This window comes from Passer domesticus, chromosome 25, assembly GCF_036417665.1.
Source record: "Passer domesticus isolate bPasDom1 chromosome 25, bPasDom1.hap1, whole genome shotgun sequence".
Classification (NCBI taxonomy): Eukaryota; Metazoa; Chordata; class Aves; order Passeriformes; family Passeridae; genus Passer; species Passer domesticus.
Window position 1 is genome coordinate 2,143,767 of NC_087498.1, and position 26,035 is coordinate 2,169,801.

Genomic DNA, 26,035 nt, shown 5'->3' on the forward strand with positions numbered 1-26,035 from the left:
CCAGCCACGGGGGTTTAGGCAATTCAGGGAGCTCCCAGCTTGGGAAAAAAAGTAATGGAATGGTTTGGGTTGAAAGGGATTTTAAAGCTCATCCCATTCCACCTTGTACGGGACCAAAGGCTCAGTCATGAGGGCTGGGGAGAGGACAGGAGGGAGCCAATGTTCCCTTCTAGAGCCAGATGGATGGTCCTGCCATGATGGGGGTTAAAAACCCTCCACCATCCCCACTTGAGCTCATCAACCCAGTTATTTTTAACCAGCACAGCCTCCAGAAGGTAGGGAGAACAACAGATGAAAAGATCAAACTTATTTATACTTTAAAACAGAAACAAGCTGTCCAAAATACCCAGATCTGGGAAGGGAACAACAATAAATATTGGTGCAAGAGCCGACTCCAGACTCTGGCAGATGAAGAGTGAGGATGGAGCCTGGCTGAGCTGAGCCCACCCAGCTCTTTGCTGACAGAGGGGAAACACCCTCTGCCACCAGAAACCCGGGAGGATTCCTGAGGAAATGGGTCCCAGCAAGGTGTGCGTGGAAAGGTGGATGCTCACCCATGCCCCCACACAAGGAGAGCTGTCTCCAGGCCATGTCACACCACCCCAGACTTGGACACAAGTCGCTTGTTTCCACTTCCATCCTTGGCTTTAAGCCCCAATTTTAACACCTGTTTTTCTTGATGGTGTGGGTCTCCTGGGAGAAGGGACTTGGAAAGTTGGTCCCCCACCATTCCTGTAGCAGTTTGTGGTGCTAACCAGCACCATGCTCCCAGTGACAGCATCCACTCCTCCCTCCCATCCCACAGCATCTCCCAGACACCCCAAAACCCAGACAAGGCAGGAAGCAAAGCCCTGGAGCACCATTAACCCCTGAGCTCCCCTTATTGCCTGTCAGTTGGGGAAAATTCCTGTAAGCAACAGTTCATGCACAAGTCTAAGGCTTTATTTTCATGAAAATGAAATAACCATCATCCCTTCACCACATATATATGTGTAGCAGCTAAAAACTTGTCTGGCTCATCCCTTTTCCCTGCTAGGATTTCTGCCAATAAATCAGTGTTGTCTGGTTTAAGGCAAACAAATGAGGCTGCCTCAAACCATAAACATTTATTGAGGACACAAGGCTCGAGGCACAAGGTGTAACTTCCATAATTGCAATAATTTACTCCGCATCTGCCAGGGGCAAACCCATCAGGAATTACCGAGAGAGCCACAGACCTTTGGGATGCTGCTTGGAAAAGCCTTTCCTGTAAGAGCAGCAGGATTAAGCCCTTACCCCACAGCTGCAGCACAGCAGCAGACATTAACCCTTGAGCTCCGGTGGCTTTGGCCAGGCGTCGCGCTGGGATTTCTCCCGGAGCTGGCCGTGGCCTCCTGGCCCTGTTTACTCCTCCTGCTTCCCTGTAATCCTATCAAAGCCAATTAGGCTGTGCCAGGCGAGCAGCAGCGCTGCAGGCAGAGCAGCCGAGGGGCAGATCCTCCCCAGCCCTTCCCCGCAGCTCCTGCCCTCCCCTGGCTCTCCAGCCGAGCCTTGGGGCAGCATCGGGGATGCAGCAGCAGCATCACCTCCCCTGTGAGCTCCCTGGCAGCCTCACACGCCCTCTCTGCAGGTGTTTGCATTTGCCAAGCAGAAACAGAGGTGGTTCTAGGTCAGGCTTCAAAGCCTGGAGGTCTGAGCACAAGGGAAGGGGATAAAAGTCCAGGGGAAGGGGCATCTCCCTGGTGTCCAACCTGGCCAAAGCTTTGCCATAAACTGGGAGCTCGTGCAGCACCAAACCATCTCCTCTAGCCTGTGGTCTGCTGTCTAATGCGAGATGTCCCAGTGTTCCCTCTGCAAATTTCCTTCTGCTTTTTCATCCATCTCTTCTGCTGCATCTGGTCTCAACAAATTTGATTTTGTTCCTAACGGCCATTTGAGAAATCCCCCTGTGCAATGGTCCACAGGCTGCCCTGGAACAACACATGCAGTTTCTGTGAGGAAGCAGAGCTAGCATCTAGCATCTCTTTTCCTCCCTTAATGGCCTTCTCAGGGCCCATTTCCAAGCAGAGGGGATGAACAACTTCCCTCTTTCTCACAGCCAGACCCAGACCATGAGGGGAATTCCCCCAGCATCCCTCCCCCAGGGATAAGGGCTGCACAAAACATGTGGGACCTTCACCCCAGCTCCCAGTTACTCCCAGCCATGGGGCTGCCTTGGCATCCTGCTTCCACCTTGAATTTTTCCTTCCTTCTTGATGAATCCCAGTGTCTCTCAAGCAGCGTTCTGGGGTTGTCCTTCTCCCCCCAAAGCTCCCCTTGGTAGCATCAGCAGCCAGGCAATGTGTACAGAATCCAGCCTGGCTGCGAGCAGGATCTCACCCCCCTCCTCTCCTCCCTCCTGTTTCAATGGGAGCTCTGCTTCCATTGATAAATCTGGGACAAATCTGCTCATCTTTACTTTGCAGGATCAGAAACCTCTCAGCATACACACAGTTACAATAATACCTTAATGCACTGCAAATGCATTGTCTGTCCTCCCACAGCAAAGCCCCAACTGCTCCAGCCAGGCAGTGCAGCTTTAACTCCCTCCAGGTTTCTCTCTTGGGAACTCGAGCCCTCCTGTCCTGCTCAGAAGGGACAAACGTGCTCGGGAAAGGCTCAAGGTTGTCGCTCAGGTCACCAATCACAGGCAGGATGCAGGGACTGCTGGCAGCAAACACAGTTCAGCATCAACCCAACCTTCTGAGATGAACTTGGAGCAACCACAGAATCATGGAGTTGTTTAGGTTGGAAAAGCTCTCTAAGGTGATGGTGTCCAACTGTCCACCTAACTGCCAAGGCAATCACTAGACCATGTCCCCAGGTGCCACATCCATGTGCCTTTTAAATCCCTCCAGGGATGGGGACTCCACCACGGCCTTGTGAGACTGTGATAGTGCCACATCTTGGGAAAGAAATTTCCCCTAATATCCAACCTGAACCTCACCAGCACAACTTGAGGCCATTTCCCCTTGTCCTGACTCTCAGCAATCAGGGAGTAAGAACAACACAACCTCTGGCTCCAGACTGGCCAGTCCTGCCATCCTCACCTTCTCCCTTGTGGACACAGGAGGTGGGAGCATCCCCGCAGTCTGTGAGCTCACACCCTTCCAGAAGAACTGGGGTGCAATTCCCAGTGTGCTCCCAGATGGGGCCATCTCATTCCCAGAAATCAGGGATCCTATCTCATCTCCTCACCGAGCCACAAAAGCATCCAGTGAGGGTACCCTGTCTGGGTAAGACAAATTCTCCACCAACGCCGTCCAGGGAGACAGTGGGAAGGGTGGGAACTGAGTCTTGGTTTCCCAGGATGGATTTAGAGCTCTAACTCTGGAGCACACCATTCCTATTCCTGTCACTGTCTTAGTCAGACTCCAGGTATAGCTCAGCCCTGGAGTGAATCCTTCAATCCCTGCGTGCCTCAGTTTCTCATCTGTACATTGAGGGAGTATTTCTCACCTCCCACCTGGAGTCTATTTCAATCCTACACCAGAAACTTTTCACTGCACTCCCAGTTGCAGAGTTGGTCCTCCTTTCTCACTTGAGAAAGATACTGAAATATGGAAGAGGGAGGAAAATCCAGCGCTGTGTAAACGCTGCAGCTTGCTGAGCCTCGGCACAGGTGGAAAGCATCACTGGGACTCCCCAGGGAGCACTGGAGATGCCTCTCTCACACAGGACATTTAGCTCCAGGCACAGCAGGGCCCCAAACACCCCGGGATCCTCTCCGACTGCTGGACGCCTTCAAAGAACAGGCAGGGGGGAGGGAGGGGAAGTGAAAATTGAACTGACACCCCAAAGTAACCGAGCGTGGACAGCAGCTATTTTTCATGGGGTTTTTTTTTCCCACAAAGCTGAGGATTGAGCAAGAGTATTTCTTGGGAAGTGAAGAACAAGTTCCAGTGGCTAAAAAAGATCAGTCAAATTACTCAGCATCACCGTCATCCATTGGCTTTAATGGAGCTAAATCCCATCCAACCTTTGGGGATCCAGGGGTTACAGCTCAGGATGGAGCTAGACCTATTTCAATATCCTAAAAATGTGATTAACAGGGTGGGATTATGATGGCCAAACAATGTTAATGCAAATTCCACTGCAATGAGGATCACATTCCGAGGCCTCCACAATGACAGCAAAATGATACCCAATGACTCCTGTTGCAGGGCATTATTTGGTCATTAAGGTCTAAGATTACATTGACAAAGCAATTTAACCACAAATCCTGGGAGACAACAGTGTTTTCATTACCAGTGTCCGCAGCAGGGGAAGATGAGCTGCATTTCAGAGAGGGGAGCAGGAAAATCAGGGACACCTCAGTGGCTCAAGGTGATGCTGGAAGAGCACCGGTGCTGAGCCAGACACCATAAAGATGTGAAGCCCCCAATTTCTGGCAGTAAAAAGCATCATGTGGGCCAGGGGGGACTGTCTGGCCCCTGAATAATTTATTCCATGGATGTCACTTGTGGTTGTGATTGGTGACAGTCACTCAGTGAGGTGACACAAGCCCTCACAGCCCCCCTAAGCACAGCAATGCCATCCCACAGCAGGGAAAGCTCTTGGTGTCAGCCCCTACAACAAAAACCAGCAACTGATCTCCCCCTAAATCAATGTGGTTGGAAAAAATTTCATTAAAATATGGGCTCAGTCTCTTTCCAAGAGTATTTTAAGCTGAATTTTCAGAGGATGTTCAAGACATTCTGGGTGATTTGGTGTCTAACTCCAGCTGCACAAACAACTCTGTTTTTAAGGGAAAAGGTTTTGCCTTCCATAGAAAACCCAGGGAATCTGTAAGTCACCGCCGTGCCACAAAGCATCCCTTGTGCAGGCTCAGAAGTTTATTTTTGAAACACGCCCTCTCCACCTTTTCCCCACTCTTCAGCCAGTTTTATTCAGAAAAATAAATTGCATCAGAGAAATGAAGCAATTTTTCCCATGTTGGGCAGCTGGGCTGGAGCCATCCTCGACCCTCCTGTGCCTGGCACCAGGCACCAGAGCCTCTGAGCAATGAGATCCGTGGGAGCAGGGCGAGGAGGAGACGTTTGGAGGGCAGGGAGCTGTCTCAGCCGAGCACAGATCCTGGTGACAGCCACAAGGACGCCTGGCAGCTGTCAAGGACCTTCAAACCCTGCTTTGTCTCTTGGATTTTTCCGCCTTTCCGCAATGCTCCCAATTTTTCTGTGACTTTTCGTTTGCTCGTTCAGTGAACATTGTGTTAGAAAGGAGTGAGATGGAATCTGAGGCTGCAGGAGTTGGACTGGCACAGCCCAGGAGCAAACAATGAGGGATGAGGCATTGCCATCATGGTGTGTCCCAGTGGGACACTTGGTCCCTCAGTCAGGTGTTGATGGAGAAGAGCCATCATTTATTGAATGACAGAATCCCAGAGTGGTTTGGGTGGGAAGGGACCTTAAATCCCATCCCATTCCACCCCTGCCATGGGAAGGGACACCTGCCATTATCCCAAGTTGCTCCAAGCACCATCCAACCTGGCCTGGATGGGGCAGCCACAGCTTCTCCATGGCTTCAACACCTTGAGCTTGGAGACAAACCAGCCCTTGGGGAGCAAGGCTTGTTCTCCAGAGCACCCCAGATCTCGAAGGGTGAACAGGGTTGGGCAGCTCTGGGTACCCCCAGCCCCACTGCAACTATGAAACCCAAAAAACCAAACTGAGGGACCTCTGCCTTCACCAAAATCACACAGCAGGTTTTGCATGATGTGAAACTGCTGGTGGTTAAAGCAGGAAACACTCAGGGAGAGGAAACTGAGCAGGGAGAGAAAATCCTCTTTTGTAGTTCACATTTTTATTCCTTCTAACACACACAGGAGCAAAGTCACTGTGGTAGAATTACCCTGAAGCCATCAGACTTCCATTAGAGTTTGATGAAATCATGGAAAGAAACAGAGTGACTCTGCCTGGCTGCAATGAGAGAGCCACAACGGAGACCAGGATGCTCCTGAGGACTGGATTCCACACACACCCCCAGCAACTCTGTCCTTGGGCTTTTGTTCTCAAAGGCAGTGACTAAACACAAATTAAAACCTGCACAAGTCACCAGACCAAACACATTAGTGCAACCCCAGCTTCTTGGCCTCTGTTCATTAATGTTTGGGCAGTGGTTTGAGAGAAAAAAAAACCACACCCTGAACACAGGTCTGATATTGTCATCATTCCCCTTCCAGCTGGAAATCCAGAGGAAATTCTCTTCTGCCTCAGGATCCTTCTGTCTGTCCTCCCCATCTTCAGGGCCAGTTTAACCCTCGACCACCAGTGCCGGGATCTGGTTTGTTACAAAAATCCCTCCCTCAGCTGTAAGGTTGTTATTGAAGGGTCATTTTGTGCAGGCAAGATGAATTTATTTGCAAGCACAGGTGGGGACTTTAGCTTTAGCTGCAACATCTGGATGCTGGTAGAGCTGCAGAGACTGCAGGTAAAGCTGGAGCTCCCAAATGCTCCCAGAGGCTTCATTTCTAGCTGGAAAACCCAAATTGGAAAAAAATTTGGAGCAAAGGAATTTGTCTGCAAAGGGCTCAGAGACCTGAGCTCTGCAGCTCAACCCTGTGATTTATTTTTAATCAGATTTCCTGCTTGTCAGCTGCAGCACTTCTGGGGAAAACCCCTGAAGCCCCACTCAGAAATCTCCTGCTTGCAAGGCTGAAAATGGGGTGAGGGGGAGCAGATCAGTCATTTTTTACCTTTTTAATCATCCAGTCGGGACTGGGGTGTGATGGGACAGTCCAGGCAGGAGGTGACCCACGAGTGCCACAGGTCATGTTCTCTTTGCTGACCCAGGTCCTTTCTAACAAGAACCAGCAATAATAAATTCATTCTGAAACAATTACCACAATATTCTCCCAACTACTTTTCTTACACAATCTCCAAAACAACCACGTTCCTTTTTCCCCCTTTCTCTAAATAACAATATAACCAATTTGGGGGTGGGTTTTGGGGGGGTGGAATGGAGGATTTCTGCAGCCTGCCCGTTGGTTTTGCTTTGATATATTCGGGAAAACATGTCCTGGCTGGGTTGGGGACACCGGAAAGGCTGATCCGCTCTGTCACCTGTGACAGTCACCCCAGCAACAGCTCGGCTGCCAGCAGAGGCAGGAGAGGATGCTGACTCACTGCCTGCTTCGCTTGTGCAGCTCACCCTTCACAGAAAGCACTGCTGAAGTCTTGCTCTTCCTTTCCTTTCACCCCTGCCCTTAAAAAATGAATTAAGAAAACTTAATTATAAACGGACGCACAAGAAAAATAAAAGTAGCAGGCACTAGCAAAGTGCTATTCCACTATGAAATTCAGTTGGGTTCCAAAGGCAGTGCCCACTGTTAATTCACTGGAGTCATTGCACACAGAGATTACTCTGAGATGGAAGGGTTTGCTGCAAATATAGATCATTGAATGATTAACAGCCTGGAGGCAGCAAGGGAGGGGAGGAAACTCGAGGGGCCTTCTTAGAACAGGAACTGTCCCCAAAACAGCCAAGTCTCCTCTTCCCTTTAACCCTGTTTCTGTCTGCTGCTTGCTTTCCTTTTCAGGGTAAATCTGGTGATTTCTCTGCTGCTTTGTTCCCCTTCTTCTCTTGGGGAAGCACAAAATGAGATCCAGAACAGCCTAGAGAAGTGAAAGACATTTGACTTTGTCTTTTTCTCAGCTTTTCCTCCTGGTAAAGTAATTTTGGCCAGCAAGTGATGGGAGCAGAGTGGAACCAGAGGGTGGAGATGCCGGTGGGAGCGGGACCAGGGGTGGCTGGCAGAGGGGATGTCATGGAATTCCCAACCACGACATGCTTTGGCAGCTTCCCTCTGGCCAGCAAAACTCTATGACACACCTCCTAATCTCAAGTGGGAGATGCTTTTTTTAATTGCCAGGATTTATTTTAGCATTTGATTCCTCCATTTGGTCCCTCCTGAGGAGCACCCAGGTACCCCAGACTCACGGTAATGCTGCCCTTGCCAGATGTGGCCGAGTGTGGCTGGGTTCTCCCTGTGCTGCTCCCACCTCCTGTCGCCCAGCAGGGATGGAAGAACTTCTTTTTCACTCAGAGGGTGAATTCCCAGCTCTCATGCAGCACAGAGCAAGAGAAAACCCTGCACAAGATATTATCATTGTTAATATCTTCAAACCCTCAGGAGGTGCCTGAAGATGCCAGGGAGGGGGAGAAGCAGAGGATGAGTTGTGACTCACAACTGGGAAATTCACGAGGGTGGCAGAGCCTGTTAGAGAAAATCAACCCAAAAATCCCTCCTTGCTCAACAGTTGTCATAAGCCAGAATTCAATAGGGAAATCCTGCTAAACCCTGCTGCTCCTGAAACACACAGAACCACCTTTGGCACTGTGGGAATGCAACGGTGCCAGGGCCCAGGGCACGGGGATAATGCAGGGCTGGGGAGATGCTGGGGGACAGAGAGACCATAGACACACACTACACACACCTTTCTTCCCAGTTCACCCCCTTTCGGGTGACAACCACCACCTGTAGACACCTCTCCAGAAGCCACTGTGCCAAAAGGCCAAGTGCCACCATTCCCTGCAAAGAAATCCCCCTGTCATCCCAGACTCACACTGAGGGTGGCCTTGTCACAGCCCAGAGCTCTCAGTGCCACATCCAGACAGTCACTGGACACTCCAGGGATGGGCACTCCAAACCTCCCTGGGCAGTCCCAAGGCCTGAGCACCCTCTCCATGGGGAAATTCCTGCTGTGCCCACCCTGAGCCTCCCCAGCCCAGCCTGAGGCCGTTCCCTCTCCTCCTGTCCCTGTTCCTGGGAGCAGAGCCCTCCCCTCCTGTCAGGAGCTGTGCAGAGCCACAAGGTCCCCCCTGAGCCTCCTTTTCTCCAGGCTGAGCCCCTTCCCAGCTCCCTCAGCCCCTCCTGCTGCTCCATTCCCTTCCCCAGCTCTGTTCCCTTCTCTGGACACGCTCCAGCCCCTCAATGTCCTCCTTGTCATGAGAAACCCAAACTGACCCCAGGACTGGAGGTGAGGCCTCAGCAGTGCCAAGAGCAGAGGGACAATCACTGTCCTGGGCCTGCTGGACACACTGGGCCTGACCCAAGCCTTGTTGTATTTTTTTAGAAATGAACATGCTCCAGTGATGCTCTTTAGTGTCACAGAATCCCAGAATCACTAAGTTTGGAAAAAACCTGCAAGGCCAACAATGCCAACCTGTGCCTGATCTCCACCTTGTCACCCAGTGCAGAGGACTGAGTGTCACATGCAGTCATTTCTTGGTCACCTCCAGGGATGGGGACTCCACCAGCTCCCTGGGCAGCCTCTTCCAATGTGCAAACACCCTTTCCATGAAGAAATTCCTCCTGATGTCCAGCCTGAACCTTTCCTGGCACAGCTTGAAGCTGTGTTCTTTCATCCTGTCGCTCATTGCCTGGAAGAAGCAGCCAACTCCCATCTTGCTACAACCTCTTTTAAGGTGGAGAAATCATCTCCTTTCAGATTGAGATGCTGCTGGCAGATCCACCTCCTGCTCCTGGCACGGGGAATGACTCAGAATGTGTTTTTCACCTGCTGCCTCCTGCACAGAGCTGCAGCTGTACCTGCCCGTGCCCATGCCTGCTGCTGGCCTTCCACAGGAGCTTTTAATAGCTCTGCCATGGCAGCAAAGAGGGTGAGAAGTGTCTCTGCAGCTGAACTGGAAATGCCTTTTAATGAGGATGATTCACGGTAGCTCCCAGCCCTGGTGTCCGCCCCAGCACCACGGACACAGCGCTGCCCCTCGCTGACATTTCATCACCAGGAGCTCTGCAGCATGGAGGAGACAGGGAACTGGGACCCGAGACTGATGTCTGCTCATCTGCATCCAAAACAAAGAGGTATTGGATGGGTTGAGCCCCAAAGTTTGCAGGAATGGCCCAAAATTGATGTGAGCAATAATGCAACCACCTCCTCCACCTGCCCAGCTCAAGGACAGGGATACAGCCACAGAGCAGGGACAGGAGAAGTCCTGGACCTGGATTTTGGAGGCTGCTTCACCATTTAAAGACACCTGAACTGCAAATCAGTGCCAGGGAAATGCCGGGAGGCTCAAGCCAGGGTGCCCAGAGCAGCTGTGGCTGCCCCATGCCTGGCAGTGTCCAAGGCCAGGCTGGACTGGGCTCAGAGCACCTTGGATAGTGGAAAGTGTCCCTGCCCATGGCAGGGGTGGCATGGGATGGGCTTTAGGGTCCCTTCAGCCCAACCCATTCCATGAGTCACTGCCCACATCTAGTCCAGCCCATCATTCCTTAGCCCAGGAAATGGATTCATTCAACAGTCCATGGTATCATTCCTGAGTCCATGGAACAGACAACTGGGACTGTTTCCCAAGGTGATGCAGAAAATTTGGGGAGAAAAGGACTAAACTACATGTTCCCCCATCCCTGTCCCCAAGGCCCTGCAATGCCCCGTGGTGCCTCAGTCCCCCCATCTCTTTTTAAAAGGGTTGCAGGTATTGACATTCCTTCCTGGAGTACCCCGAAATCTAGGAAAGACGTGATTAGGGGTGGCAATTATAATTATTCACACCCTCCTAATGGATCTTTACAGCCCATCAGGGCTGTGTCTGGATTCTAACATTTGTTAGAAAGAGATAAAAGCTCTCTTCGCTGATGGTGTGAAGACTTTCGGGCTCTCTTTGATGTGCTGTGGCTTAATAGCCCCTTCGTTTGATTAATTTTCATTTCTGCCGTCGGTCTTTAAGAGCTGCCACACAGACTTTGTGAATGGATTGGAGGAGACGGAGCAGCGATTCCTCCCTCCCCGAGCTGCTCCCGTTCTCATTAATACCAATCCCTGCAGGGCGAACTCCCAGCCCGGCGCTGGCGTTCGAGGCAGCCGAAAATAGCAGCGTTTATAATAACAATAAATAACGGGGCAGGCGCTCACAACGATGAAATGCCTCCGACGGATATGGGGCGGGTTGTGGATGTGTGCGGGAAGGTCCCAAAACGCAAGTGACAGCAATAATCGAGGCTTTTGTCAGAGTGTGAGCGCTCACAATAATTGAATCGCTGCCTTGTTACATACGGACCGATTTAGACCCTCATTATGTGTTTGGCAAGTACTTGGCATAACGAATCCATTTAAAACGGCACATGAGACTCAAGTAATTCATAATGAAACTCCAAATCAAGATTACAAGGGAAGACTGAGCCTCCTCAGCAGAAATTACGGGAGATGAGGGGGGTGGGAGGAGGCTGGAGGAGGAAGCCTCTGTCACTGCTCCCGCATGGCTTTGGGTCCAGCATCTCCCTCTCCTGGGGCTCGGCACCCCAGAACTGCACACATCATATTTTATATTTTAGAAGTATTGTAGAAGTAATTTTTTATTTTAGAAGTATTTTACTCTCCTTTCACAGCTGAGGGAGGTGAGGTCTGCTCTGTGGTCACTGCTGGGTGTCCCTGACTCTATCACATCCCCATCTTTCTACTGAAGAAACAGCCCCAAATTCAACCAGCTCTTCTCCTCAGTACTCCCATAAAAGCCCCTGTTCCACATGGCCTAGGAGCTCTGTCATCCCCCTCTGCTGATCCCAAATATTTCCCGCCCCTCAAAAATGAAAAATCACAGTTTCTGCTGTGAGAAAAATCACAGTTTCTACTGTTCTACTGTTTACAACAGTGAGATGGGGAAAGACATATCACAGAGTCATGTGGGAGGTATGAGCTACCCACAGCACGATTGGGGTGCAAATGAAGCCCAGAAAGGCTTCAAAACATCCCAAAATCATAAATCCATCAGAAAGGATGGGGAACTAGCCCAAGAGACTTGGAGTAGGGCAGATCCTGGCATAAACTGTGCTCAAGCCTGGCTTTACATGCCTGAGGCAGGCAAGGAATGAACCAGCACATTCTCAGAGCATTCGTCTGCTCAGGATTTACCTCTGTGCATTTTAGGAATTATCACGCTGGGATTAAATATGCCTCCCACCCCTTATTATTTAAATACACGTTTTCAGGCTAACAGAAAAAAAAATAGAAAGAAAGAAAGAAAGAAAGAAAGACAGAGACAAGGCTTTGCTCAAGTAGAGCTGAATAATTAGGGATGACTAATACGATGTCCTGTGGGAAAGCAGAGAGGAGACTCTTGCCAGGACGCAGGGCCTGGCTGATAAAACCTGCTGCCTCACAGGACGGGTCACCTGGGGTTTCTGGGACACTGCTGGCTCCAGCTGACAGCCTCTGTCTGCTGAGCTCCCACCAGGCTGCTCCCAGCCCCGAGAGCTGCTGAGCCCAGGGGGCTGCGCTGGGCTGGCCCTGCCGTTTGCTCCTGCTCCTCTGGAGAGGCCCCACACAAACAGAATCATGGAATCATCATGGAATCATCATGGAATCATCATGGAATCATCCCATGGAATCATCATGGAATCATCATGGAATCATCCCATGGAATCATCCCATGGAATCATCCCATGGAATCATCATGGAATCATCATGGAAACATCCCATGGAATCATCCCATGGAACCGTCATGGAATCATCATGGAATCATCCCATGGAATCATCATGGAATCATCCCATGGAATCATCATGGAATCATCATGGAATCATCCCATGGAATCATCCCATGGAATCATCATGGAATCATCCCATGGAATCATCCCATGGAATCATCATGGAATCATCCCATGGAATCATCATGGAATCATCCCATGGAAACATCCCATGGAATCATCATGGAATCATCCCATGGAAACATCCCATGGAATCATCATGGAATCATCATGGAATCATCCCATGGAATCATCCCATGGAATCATCCCATGGAATCATCATGGAATCATCCCATGGAATCATCCCATGGAATCATCCCATGGAATCATCATGGAATCATCATGGAATCATCCCATGGAAACATCCCATGGAATCATCATGGAATCATCCCATGGAATCATCATGGAATCATCCCATGGAATCATCCCATGGAATCATCATGGAATCATCCCATGGAATCATCCCATGGAATCATCATGGAATCATCCCATGGAATCATCCCATGGAATCATCATGGAATCATCCCATGGAATCATCCCATGGAATCATCCCACGGAATCACAAATTGGGCCAAAAGGGACCTTAAATCTCATCCCTTCTCACCCCCTGCCATGGCAGGGACACCTTCCACTGTCCCAGGTTGCTCCAAGCCCTGTCCAAACTGGAAATACACAGCAGGGCCAAGAGGGTGCTGGGAGCACTGGGAACTCCACCTTGGCTGAGACACTTGAGTTACTCAGGCTCATCCCAAAGGCTCATCCCAGCAGATTTACACCCCAGTGATGCTCCCTGCAGTAATTCCTGGTTAGAGGAATTAGAGCTGCTGTTATAGGGTGACAAAAGGATGTCGCTAAGCTCTTGAAAGGCAAGTGCAATCCTTAATCTGTATTATAATGTAAATCAGAAAATCATTATTATGATGTAAATTATGAAAAATATTTGGGATCTTCTGATATTCCCACTGCTGCTGATGCTGCTACCCAGTGCAAGTATTAGGGATGTGCAGCAGCAGCTTCCTTTTTTTTTTTTAAGACCTTAGAAAAAAAAGATAAAAATTAGAGCTTTGTGTGTCCAGAGCACTCAGTGCATGAGATTGAAAAGAACAGTCACATCCAGTGTCACTGTGGAATAATTTTGGCTGAAAGGCTTTTCTGGAGGGATGTGGTGCACAGGAACACTTAAAACATGTAAGAATTGTACAGAAATATTCATGGAGATTTCCATGTTGTGATAAATCAATACTTATTGCATTAAGTTTCATTAGACAAATATATTTTTTTAATTAATTCTGAAGTTCTTAGAGGTTCAGGATTTATTCTGCAAAGTGCAGGGGTGAAGTTACAAGATCCTTTATAAGATTATTTTGCTTATTTTCCAACATAAACATCTAAATATCCCCTGCTCAATATTATATCAGTAGTGCCATGGCCTATACAGGTGCTGTTTTGGACAATATAAAATTTTGGTGGGATGGGCTGCCCATAAAGTCACAGCAACCTCCCAGAATTTTGGCAAAATTAAGGCTCCTCTTGCTTAGGTCCTGCTTACATCTCCCAGCTGGATCCATAAGGTTTTGTACATCAAATGTGCACAATCAGCTCTTTCTGTCTTCACATTTTCCCCAGATTATTCCTTTTTTGCTGAAAACACTGCTACAGTTCTGTGCTCAAGGCAGGCTTTTTCTGCTTTTTCTAAAATCTGCTACAACTCAACAGAAGATGAGAGAAATTCATTCCCCAAAATGTGTTCACAAATCTTCTACCCAAAACACTTCCTAGGACTCAAAACCAGAATGAAATATTCCAGTAGTATCCAAGTTTGCCAATTCTTATAGATTTATTTAGAAAGCTGCAATTCCCAGGAAACCACCAGAAAATTGGGGAAGTGAAAAAATCAAAAGGGGAAATAATGAGAAATTACAAACTTGAGTCATGCCCTGCTCTAAGGGAACTATTGCAAATATGGAGTCTGTCTAAAAGCCTCAACTTGGAGCATCTCTGGTGAGATTGGAGAGCTGGGATAGAAAACAGGGAATTTGGTTAATTGTGCCAGCAAGGGAATGTGTGTGTGCACCCGCATGTGTTCTCAGGGAAAACTGGGACATGGTAAAGTGTGGACTGTGTGTTTTACCAGAAATTAATGTGCTATGGTGGTGTTCTTCATTAATATCACAGGACCCCAGGATGATTTAGGTTGGGAAAGACCTTTGGGTTCGAGTCCAGCCTGTGCCTGATCCCCTCCTTGTCACCAGCCCAGAGCTCCGGGTGCCACGTCCAGACATTCACTGAACACTGCAGGGATGGGCACTCCAAACCTCCCTGGGCAGTCCCAAGGCCTGAGCACCCTCTCCATGGGGAAATTCCTGCTGGTGCCCACCCTGAGCCTGCCCTGGCCCAGCCTGAGGCCGTTCCCTCTCCTCCTGTCCCTGTTCCTGGGAGCAGAGCCCTCCCCTCCTGTCAGGAGCTGTGCAGAGCCCCAAGGTCCCCCCTGAGCCTCCTTTTCTCCAGGCTGAGCCCCTTCCCAGCTCCCTCAGCCCCTCCTGCTGCTCCATTCCCTTCCCCAGCTCTGTTCCCTTCTCTGGACGCGCTCCGGCCCCTCAATGTCCTCCTTGTCATGAGAAACCCAAACTGACCCCAGACTGGAGGTGAGGCCTCAGCAGTGCCAAGAGCAGAGGGACAATCACTGCCCTGGGCCTGCTGGACACACTGGGCCTGACCCGAGCCAGGGGCCAGCGGCCTTGTTGTCCCCCTGGGCACACCTGGGCTCACATCCAGCAGCTGTCACCAGCACCCCCAGGTCCTTTTCCAGCTTTCCAGCCTCTCTGCCCCTGGCCTGGAGTGTTCAGGGGGCTGTTGTGACCGGACTGTGAGCTGCTTGCTGTGACCATTCTGGAAGATGCATCCGGGGGACACCACTGTCCCAGACCCCAGGAACTGGGTCCTCCACGGACACAGAGCTGGTTCCAGGGCCATGGAGCCAAGACCAGCTGAAAGCCAAGGCCGGGCATCGTGGGGTGGGTGCCTCTGTGGCTGCAGCCCTGAGTCACCCAGGACAGCAGGTTTCTGGGCTGTCACGTAACCTCCTCCTGCCACTCCATGGCTATGTAGGACACGCAGCCCCCAGGGAGGCTCCCGTGCTGAGGAAGCGTTCCTGATTTACTGAGTGCTGAGCTGCCACGTGTTCCTTGGCAGATGGATCATCTGGGCCAAATCCTGCACTCAGGGATACCCAGCACACCTCTACACGACTTCACTGAGCCTCTGGATCCTGCTGGGCCAGGCAGTCACCTGGAGCCTGTGCACTGGAACGGGCTCCTGTGTGTCCCAAGTGTCTGTGACAAGCTGTGCCAGCACACACACAGGGATGGGGACAGTGGGCAGTGCCACCACTGCACCCCCTCATTGTGAGAAGAAGCATGTGGCCATGCCAGCACTGGGAAAGGCAGCAGGAAAAGGATGAGGGAAGTGTTCAGCAGCTCCCCAGTGTGTGGATTTGGGGTTTTTGAGTTAAAGATCGGCTGTTCAGGCAGATTTCAGCTCCTGCTTGTGGTACCGAGATTTACTGTGAGTCCTCCCCAAATCCCTGTCCTTGAGGGAAGCCACTCCCAGCTGCACGTGTTCAGCGCAAATGAAGTGCAAGTGATTAAAAACCCTTTTCTAAGGAATCAGAGAATCATTAGGGCTGGAAAAGACCCAAGATCATTGAGTCCAACTGTTAAAGGAGACCCTCCCCTTCCATCCCCCCACCATCTGCACCAATCGATGTCCTCTGCCCTGCTGGGGAAACGAGCTGACCTTGTTTGCAGTTCTCCCTCCTGCCGAGCAAGGAGAGAAGGTGACACAGTTTGGAGATCCAGCCGGGGCACACGGCAGTGCCTTGGGCATTGTTAGAGCATCCTGGAAGGTGCTCTAAACTGGGAGGGGTGACATTTTTTGGCACTGCAATGAGCTGCTCTAAAAATCTGACTTGCTATTCAAACAATAATAATAATTAAAAAAAAAAAAAAAAAAAAAAAAGAGCTTTGTGCTACAAAAAATTTCCTGCCCCTGGTAAAAGACTGCTCTGAAACACCAAGAGCCTTGGCTTAGCCATTTTTTGGGGAATGTCCCCCAAATTGGGACCACTAAGCACTGACTAAATCCACTCTCATTTGACAAAGAGTTTAAGGAAGTGTTCTGGGCTTCCCTGTCTAGCTGGGTGTTGGTACAACACAGATTTACCAGGAATGTTTCCTTTTGTGTTTAACATAAGAAAACTTCTTGCCTATAATCCCTACATCAAGCCTGGCTTGCAGCAGAGCTGGAGGAGCCCTTCAAAGTTACACCTCATCTCAGTGCAAAATTTCCATTACTTTTTCCATTCTCTCTTTTTTCCATGGCTGAGTTTATTTTGCTACATCTTACAAATACTCCCTTAGAGAGACAGTCTTTGAACTGCAAATTTTAGGGCCTCAGCTCAAAACATGACGGAAACAGAGCCACAATTTAAAGGAGAGAAGAGGAGGAGCACCTCCCTGCCAAGTATTTTAGCACTTGAGCCTCCCGGATACAGACCCACAGCTTAGCCCAGCTTCGTATTAATTCTTTTTGAGATGCAGAGTTTGACTGAAAAATGCAATTTTGCTTAAGAAGAAAACTTTATCTCCATGAGCCAGCAAAGGAAAGGCTGTACCAGAGCCATTGGCACGTCCTGGAGCAGACACAGCCGTTCATCTCGGCCACCTGAGGACAAGGAGTTTGTCTTTTATCCTATTTTAACACCAGCTGGGCCCAAGTGGCAGAAAGACAGAACAAAGCTGTTGATTTAATTCCTATTTGTCTCTTTCAGTTTTGCTGGATGCTGAGCCCATTACTTTGGATACATCCCATGAAGCTGCTGCTGCTCTTCTTGGGAGCTGCTTCTGTGCATTATCCAAGCAGAGCAAGCTCAGCAGTGACCAAATCCTTTCTGGTTCTTTCACTAATCCCCCAATCTCTCAATTTTACCTAATAATCTATATGTTTCTCTGTTTATATTGCTCTGCTGACCTGCTAGACAGAATCTCCTGCTCTCCCCATCTAGGAAAGCAGGCATTAAGTTGTGAATTTTTCAGTTGTGGCAGGTGAGGTGTTAAAAAACCTGGCTTCACATTCACAATCTCATTGGTTCCTTTCTTTTGTTCCTGTTTTTGGAGACTGACAGTTGTGTGAGCTGTGAGGTTTGGGGGCAAAACAGCTCCCAGTCCCTGGGCAGAGGTGGACACCCAGGAGCCATGCCAGGGACAAAGAGCTGAGGATCCCCTGGGTGACCATTTTGCTCCTCATCTCAGCCTGACCCAACCATAAATATATGAGGATGAAATAATAAGGAAAAAAGGCAGTTTTTAGCCATTGCTGGAGGGTGGGAAGGTTTACACTGAGGATCGAAGAGCAATCTTTGCAGGACCCTGGAGCTCAGCCAAGCATCACAAGCTCAGCCAGAAAACCTGCTGCCCTTGATTATTAGCTCTGCTGTAACACAGATGCTGCAGGATCTGGCTCTCTGCCTCACTGAACGGGAATTCTGTCCCTGGGGAGGCTGGGAAAGCACACCCAGCCTCCTCCCTTCACCTGCACTCAGACACCCACACACAGCCCCTCCTCCTCCTCCTCTTCCTCCTCCTGTGCCACATCCAGACCCCCACCACTGCTCAGCTCCTGTTCACGTGCTGGAAAGGGGTGACAAGCATGGAGGTGTTTTCCATAGGGCAGAAAACCTCCCAGGTTTCACCAAGTCTTCCCCCAGACACCTTCAGCTGCCAGCCAGACTCTCAGAGAGCTGTGTGTATTAAAATCAGATGCAAATCTCTCCAGTGCAGAAATATTCGACAGTTACAAGCCTTTGTTCTTTCCCAGGCATAATTGCAATTTGAGGAATGCTCTCATCTAAGAGAAATGTCTATTTAACCTCCGTGCTATCTAGAGCTGGTTAAACTGCACATGTCCCTGTGCAGCAGCTGATAGGGAAACACTGAAGGAAGCTGATAGCATCTTTCATTTCTCCTCGGTAACCCCACGGCCAGCCCGCTGCCAGCCGGCTCATTTGCCATTGTACAAGCACCAGCTGCATCCTTCCAACCCTAACAACCCACTTTTCTATCTATTCAAAGCCTGTCATTTCCACCAACATCATTAACAACAAGATTTAGGACAAAATGTTTTGCACCTTGGTTTTTTTTGTTCATTTTATAGTCACAGCTGGGAGAAGGAGGTTTGTTTTTTGCTTTGCAAAGGAAGCTGCTAGGAGAATGACAAGCCTTTGTTCTTCCTAGGGTGCTTGGAGAATTGGCACTTCCAGAATTTAAGTCCTTAGGAGGCCATTCAGACTCGGGGCTGTTAAGAAAATTGATTAGAAATTCCATTAAGCAAGTTGAATGAACTGAATCTGGCACCGTTGATTACCAGCCCTGCTTGCCTCAAACTGACATTCCCAAAAGCCTGACAGATCCAGGCTCTTTTGTTTTTTTTTTTTTTTTTTTTTGAGGAAAACCCTTTGTGTAAAGTTCAGCAATGCAGCTGAAGAGCCCTGACACAGAAACCCAGGTCGAGCCTCAGATCTGCTCCCCACAGCTGCGATGTGTCTGTGACACTCAGGCAACGTCAGGCCCTGGCTGTGGCAGAGTCTCCACCCAAACCCAATCACCCCTTCCCAGACTCACAGAACATCCTGCAAACTCTCCAGAAAGTGCTGGAAATGGAAGGGCAGCAAACAAACAAACCAACCCACCCTGCAACCCTCAGCAGGGTCTGGCACCGGGATGGAGACAGGCCCTGAAGGGCACAAACCGACTCCAGCAGATATCCCAAGCTCCTGCCATGGATCCCACACCAAGGAGAGGCTGTCCCCCTTTGCCATGGGTCCTGCTGAGCACAAGAGGTGCTCATAACTGCTGGAAGCTTTCCTGGAGAGCCTGGAATGCACTGCATCACCTCCAGCATCCAGCGTGTGTCCCTGGGAGACACCTGTGGGCCTTTCATCAGTCCTGCACACAATGGGACAAATCTGCGGGGTGATGCTGGTAACCCCCAACCGGAGAGCATCTCCTACTCGACACCCAAAAGCCCCACCAGGCTCTGCCACCTCCTGTGTCAGGTCCTGCCTACACACCTACTGAAATGCCACTTTTGTTCCAAAAAGCTCCAGCTGGAAGTGCTGACCTTGCTGCAGACATGGGAAATGGAGGCACAGGGTTTCCTGCAGCTCAGGAACTGCAACCAGATCTCCCACAGGGTCCCTCAGTGACCAATAAACCACAGCCCCTCCCAGCCCCACAAGGCACACACGGCTGCTGGGACCTGACCCACAACTCATTCCAGTTTCCTCAGCTCAGGGATGGTGGAGTTCTCCCCATTTCCATCGCTCATCCTGCAGCAGGATCTATTCCCAATTCCCAGCGCCGGGCCAACACCTCTCACCAGGTGGGAGGTGATGAGGGAGGTGTGACCTCTATTTTAAGGTCTGCTGTGAGACTGCTGTTTCTCTGTTTCTCCCGAAGCTCAGTGGTGTGAACGCAGTGTCAGGGAGAAGGTGGGGACAGTTCCTCCAGCCACACACTCAGCTGTGCAGTAGGAGCAGTGCTCTCATCTTCAGCTGCGTCACCAGTGAAAAGGGGAGAAAGCAGCCTTCCCTTCCCATCCACCCCATCCCATCCCATCCCATCCCATCCCATCCCATCCCATCCCATCCCATCCCATCCCATCCCATCCCATCCCATCCCCCATCCCAGCCATCCCATCCCATCCCATCCCATCCCATCCCATCCCATCCCATCCCATCCCATCCCATCCCATCCCAGCCATCCCATCCCATCCCATCCCATCCCATCCCATCCCATCCCATCCCATCCCATCCCATCCCATCCCACCCCATCCCATCCCATCCCATCCCCCATCCCACCCCATCCCATCCCATCCCATCCCATCCCATCCCATCCCATCCCATCCCATCCCATCCCATCCCATCCCATCCCCCATCCCACCCCATCCCATCCCATCCCATCCCATCCCATCCCATCCCATCCCATCCCATCCCATCCCATCCCATCCCATCCCATCCCATCCCATCCCATCCCATCCCATCCATCCCATGGTGCCCGTGGTGTGGAGCAGAGGTTGGGATGGGGGAGCTGATGATGTCCCAGGGCTGAGACATTTGAGTGCCCAGTATGGAGCCAGCCTCCATCCCCTCTCTGTGTCACCTGTGTGTGGTGACAGTGACTTCCAGCACTCCCATGTGCCCACCTGGGAGCACCACGTGCCAGGCCAGAGCAGATCCCAGTGCCCAGCTCAGAGGTGACAGCTCCCACCCCCATTCCAGTTTGTCCTCCTGCCCACCCTTCCCAGTTCCACACCCAGAGGTGCAGCTGGATCGTGGAGGGCAGCGACGTGCCCCTGCCAGCCTGCCATGAACAGACACATTGTGCCCAGCTCCTCCTGGCTGGCAGATACTTGTCTCTGGAATTTGGGAGGGTTATTGGTACAGAGGCAAAGCTTAGCAGACAATAAACCTTCAGTGCTGCTTCAGGAAACTCCAAAATCCCGTCCACAGGGCCTTGAGCTGACGTGGGTCTGTTAAGCGGGCTTGTATTTATTTTTAATAACAATTCCTCCATTAAACCTGAAGTGATTTTTGAGGTTCCAGAGACAGGGAAGTGAAAAAAGGGGATATTGAACCTGCAAGGCCAGGCAGCCATCTCCACTGTTTTCCTAACCCTCACCAAAATAATCCTAAAACAAGGAAAAGCTTGTCTTCCTGACAGGGAGGGAACTACAAATGGCCCAGTACAGCAGTGGAGAAAGCCCTGCACACTGGCCTGCCCCTGACTGCCAGGTAAAAACACATTTATGGGATTAGATCAACTAATCCCTGATAAGTGCAGTTTTGCTGCACCATGTTTGGATTGAGAAAACAACCAAGCATAAAAAGCTGGACAAAAAGCAGAGTTGAGGATATTTGGATCCCAACAGGGAGGGCAGGGAATGGTAAACACTAAAATCCAGCAATTGATGGAAACAGAAAAACTGAGCCCAGGGGAGAATTCATGGTCAGTGGAAGCAGTTGAGGGAAGGTTCCAGGGTTCCTGCTTTTACATTGGCTGTGATTTAATGCTCAACTCCCTGACACTCTTCTATGGAAAGAGAAAAGGGTCTGAGGGCTTAGTTTTGGCTCGGGCTGGCCCCAAATCCTACCAGAAATATGTTCAGATAAGGCTGTGCCATACAGCAAGGGGTTTCCCCACCCCTACATGGAAAACTTGGATGGGGACATCCAGCAGGGCTCAGTAGCTGCTGCTGCTGCTGAGAAGGAATTCAAGAACTTGTCCAATGCACCAGGCACCCCAGGGATGTCTCCAGTCCCCTCCATCACCTCCTGCTTTCTGCCATATCCCAACCTGCGCTTCCCCCATAGGGAAACCCACAGCCAGGGACATTCCTTCCCATCAAAATGCTGCAGCTCTCAAACTGGAAAGAGCCTGACAGCACCCAGCACTGCCACAGCCACATGGAGAACACAAATCCCTTCTGCAGGCACGGCTGGACGTGTGTCAAACCCCACGAGACCTCACCAGACAGTGCTTTCCACTCAGCCCTGCAGCAGCTGATTCTCTTGTTTTAATGGGACTTGTCAGGGTTATTTCTTTCCCCAGGTACACTGATGTGTCTTTTCCACTCTCTTCCTGGTTTTGATGGCTGTGATGCTGTCAGCCTCATCCTGTTTCACAGAAGGGGCTCATGTTTGGAAGGGATGGTCTGCAATACTGGGGTGGGGGAGGAGGAATTACATATGAGATGCTGATTTCTTCCTTTTAGTTGCAAAAAGAGGATCAGACCCTGGTTCCCACCTTTCCCATAGGGCCAGTGTATGAGGACTACAGGGCCAGTCATGAGGACTATGTATTTCCACAGATCCTAAGGACATCATGAATAACAATTACATCCACCAAAACCCCCAGACTCTCCAGATTTTAATGTAAACCAGGATGCTGGGTGGCTGCAGGGGACCCTGTGGCACTCACTGTTGTCACTGCAGAGGTGCAGAGTTACCTGCAACCCAAGACCAGCACGGCCTGAGATTTCCTTTGAGCAGATACACCTCTCCCAGCTCCCATCCCCTTCTGAGCAGCAGCAGCAGCCTGTGAGCTCGGGCTCAGAGCGCCAGATGGAGGAGCTTCAGGCGAGCAAGCACGCTTGGATTGAACGTGCTGAACAATCCCATAGAAATCCTGGGCCCAGATCCTACATCTGCTCCCACAGCCCAGCAGTGCCTGGAGCTGGAGCCTCCGCGGGGTTCCCTGCGTGTGGGGAATCCCGGCCTGACACCGATACCCAGCGTGGAGAGAGGAAACAGGAAATCACACAATTCCTGTAAGAGCACCTTGGGGACGTACTCTGGTAGCCTTGGAGGTGATGTAAGTGACGTGTGGAGCCACCAGCCAACGTCAAGGCCATAAAACAGGGCTGGGCTGCTGCTCCCTGCTGGCAGAGGCTCCGTGTCATGCGGGGGACACAGCTGGGCTCAGGTGTGGCTGTACAGCCCTACCCCACCTCACAGCAGCAGCTGCAGACCCCCAAACCACACCTGCAGCACCAGCAGCACCCGAGGCACTCCCTCCCCCTTTCCACGCTCTGTGTGTACGTTTTCTAGTCCACTGCAGCAGGGCAGGGAAGTCCCAGGAACTCCGGGTCTGGCGTGCTTCCAGCGCGCTGGGGGACCTGTCGTGAGGGAGGGCGACGGAGCCGCTGTGGATGCGAGCGTGGCAGGATCCTTGATGCAAACCCCAGCGTGCTATCTTTAGAAGGAGCACATGCTCTGCTCAATTCCTTCTGCTCTATTTGCCACGTGAAACCCTTCCCAGTGCATACTCACAGGAGGTGGAGGGAGGAGGGGTCTCCCCATGTCCTGCAGCCAGTGCTGACAAGGACGGGAGCACCAAGCAGGTTGGCATTTCAGCTTTGACACCATAATGCATCTCCTCCTGCTGGGGACTTCATTGTCACACATCAAGAGGCACAGGAGAAGGTCACTCCAGTGGGGTGTGGAATGGAGCCACATCCTGCACAGCCCCTCTCACCACTTATGGTCAGCTTCAGGAAGGCTGGTGGAAGCCCTGGTACAACAAGTGTCATGGAATCATGGAATGGTTTGAGTTAGAAGGGAATTTAAAGATCATCCAGTCCCACCCCCTGACATGGGCAGGGACACCTACCACTGTCCCAGGTGGCTCCAAGCCCCGTCCAGCCTGGTCTTGAACATTTCCAAGGATGGAAAATGTTCAGCCGCAGCTTCTCTGGGCAACCTGTGCCAGGGCCTCATCATTCTCACATGGAAGAATTTTTTCTAATATCTAATCTGACCTTACTCACTGTCAGTTTGAAACCATTCCCCCTTGTCCTGCCACTCCAGGCACCTGTAAATAGTCTCTCTCCATGTTTCTTGCAGGCTCCCTTCAGGTACTGAAAGGCCACCATTAGGTCACCCCAAAGCGTTTTCTTCTCCAGGATGAATATACAGGATTTATCCTCAAATTCATGGTCCAGCATCCAGACCCATCCAAGTCTAGGAACTGAGGGCTTCCATCCTTTCACATACTCACATTTGTCAGCCTTTTAATAACAGCTACACAAGTGTTCCCTGTGGAAATCTATAGGGTGCCTGGAGGTAAGAACTACCTGGAAAAGCACCTCATCTTGCTTGGGGTGGGTGCTGTTATAAGTGAGGTTCTTCCAGCAAGTTTGTCCATCCTTAATAGAGATGAATTTCAACACCCCTTGGCTGGGGTCCAACCTCCACTTCCTGGTGGGTGGTTTCCACTGTTAGACTAGGCTATAAATGGGTCAAAAAGGTATTGGCTGATTAGAGTCTGCAGGAAAAGAGCTGATGGTTTTTGTGGGCTTTGGGTGTGAACTCAGCCTTCTACCTCACAGTCCTCCTGTGCCTGAGACAGTGCCTGGGTTTGCAAACCCGCAAGAAATCATTGCAACAGAGAATCTCTGAGTTCAGACCAGCCAAAGGAGCATCATTATTCCCCCTAGATTTCAGGAACTGCCACACTTTATGAGAATCTGACCCCAAACCCCATGTCAGGAGTAAATAGCAGTCATTTGCACCACTTGGGAAGGGGGACAGGGAAAGGAAATTCCTCTCTGGAGGGCCAAATTAAATCTTAGTGCAGCCACAAATGAGACACGGGAGTGAAGAGACACCCAGACTGTCCCCACTTGCTCCCATCTCTGAAAGCGTTCTCAGTCTGCCCTCACCTCTGGGGTTACAATCCAGCCAAACCACGTGAAGCAGAAAGAGAAATGTTTGGCAAGGAGTCGAGGCTGCTCTTCTGGGCTGCCAAACCTCATCAGAGCTGCCTGCGGGCAAAGCAAGGCTCTGCCACCTCCTCACAGCGCTGAGCACAGCCACCCACCAGCCTCACCGTGGCTCCAGGGCAGCAGGAAAATATGCTGCCAGCCAAGGTGAGGAGAAACTGCCGGATACTGCTGGCTTCGGGAGCCAGGAGGCTCTCCCAAGGCAGGATTTTGCACAGCAACACCATTCTCTGTATTAAAACACCCCACCCTAAATAGAGAGATGGTTCATTTATAGTTTCAGTGAATTTAAGTGCAACCGATACTGTGCTAGTGTGTGATTTCTCAGAGGGGTGACAAGGCTGTCACCCGTGATAACCTTGCCTGCTGTGTGTGACAGTCACCCAAGGCAGGAGCACAGGGCCGGCCCTGCTTGGCGGGGCTGGCGAGACAGCTCCAGCTCTGGGCCATTGCATCAGCATGGGGATGCAGTCACAGAGCTCAGTGCTGCTCGGTGCTCCTCAGTGCTGCCCATTGCTGCTCAGAGCTGTTCATTGCTGCTCAGTACTCCTCAGTGCCGTGCCATGCTCCTCAGCATTCCTCAGTGCTACTGAGTGCTGCTCAGTGCTCCTCAGTGCTGCTCCACCCTCCTTATTGCTCCTCATTTCTCCTCAGTGCTCCTCAGTGCTCCTCAGTGCTGCTCCATGCTCCTCAGTGCTTCTCATTGTTCCTCAGTGCTCCTCAGTGCTCCTCAGTGCTGCTCCACCCTCCTTATTGCTCCTCATTTCTCCTCATTGCTCCTCAGTGCTCCTCAGTGCTGCTCCATCCTCCTCAGTGCTCCTCAGTGCTCCTCAGTGCTCCTCATTGCTCCTCAGTGCTCCTCAGTACTCCTCAGCGCCATGCCATGCTCCTCAGCATTCCTCAGTGCTACTGAGTGCTGCTCAGTGCTCCTCACTGCTGTTCCATGCTCCTCAGTGCTTCTCATTGCTCTTCATTGCTCCTCTTTGCTCTCAGTGCTGCTCCATGCTCCTCATTGCTCCTCAGTGCTCCTCAGTGCTCCTCAGTGCACCAAGAGATGCCCAGCAGAGTCCAATTCCCTCTTCTGCAAGACTCTGCTTGAGGCACCAGCCCCTGTTTGTTCTGCAGGGTTAAGCAGGGGGAGATGGGGATGCTAGGGAAGGAAGCATCCTCAGAGCTGGCAAAAAGGGAATTTGTGTC

At 50.9% G+C, this 26,035-nt stretch overlaps 1 long non-coding RNA gene across 1 annotated transcript; it reads right to left on the minus strand.

The window, feature by feature from the left end:
* Positions 1 to 5,610: 5,610 nt before the first annotated feature.
* On the minus strand, positions 5,611 to 8,256 carry LOC135286277 (uncharacterized). Its single transcript, XR_010350694.1, has 3 exons — positions 7,957 to 8,256; positions 6,713 to 6,816; positions 5,611 to 6,041 (listed from the first exon to the last, which is right to left on the minus strand). It is a non-coding gene; the product is annotated as an uncharacterized LOC135286277 (long non-coding RNA).
* Between the last annotated feature and the right edge of the window lie 17,779 nt (positions 8,257 to 26,035).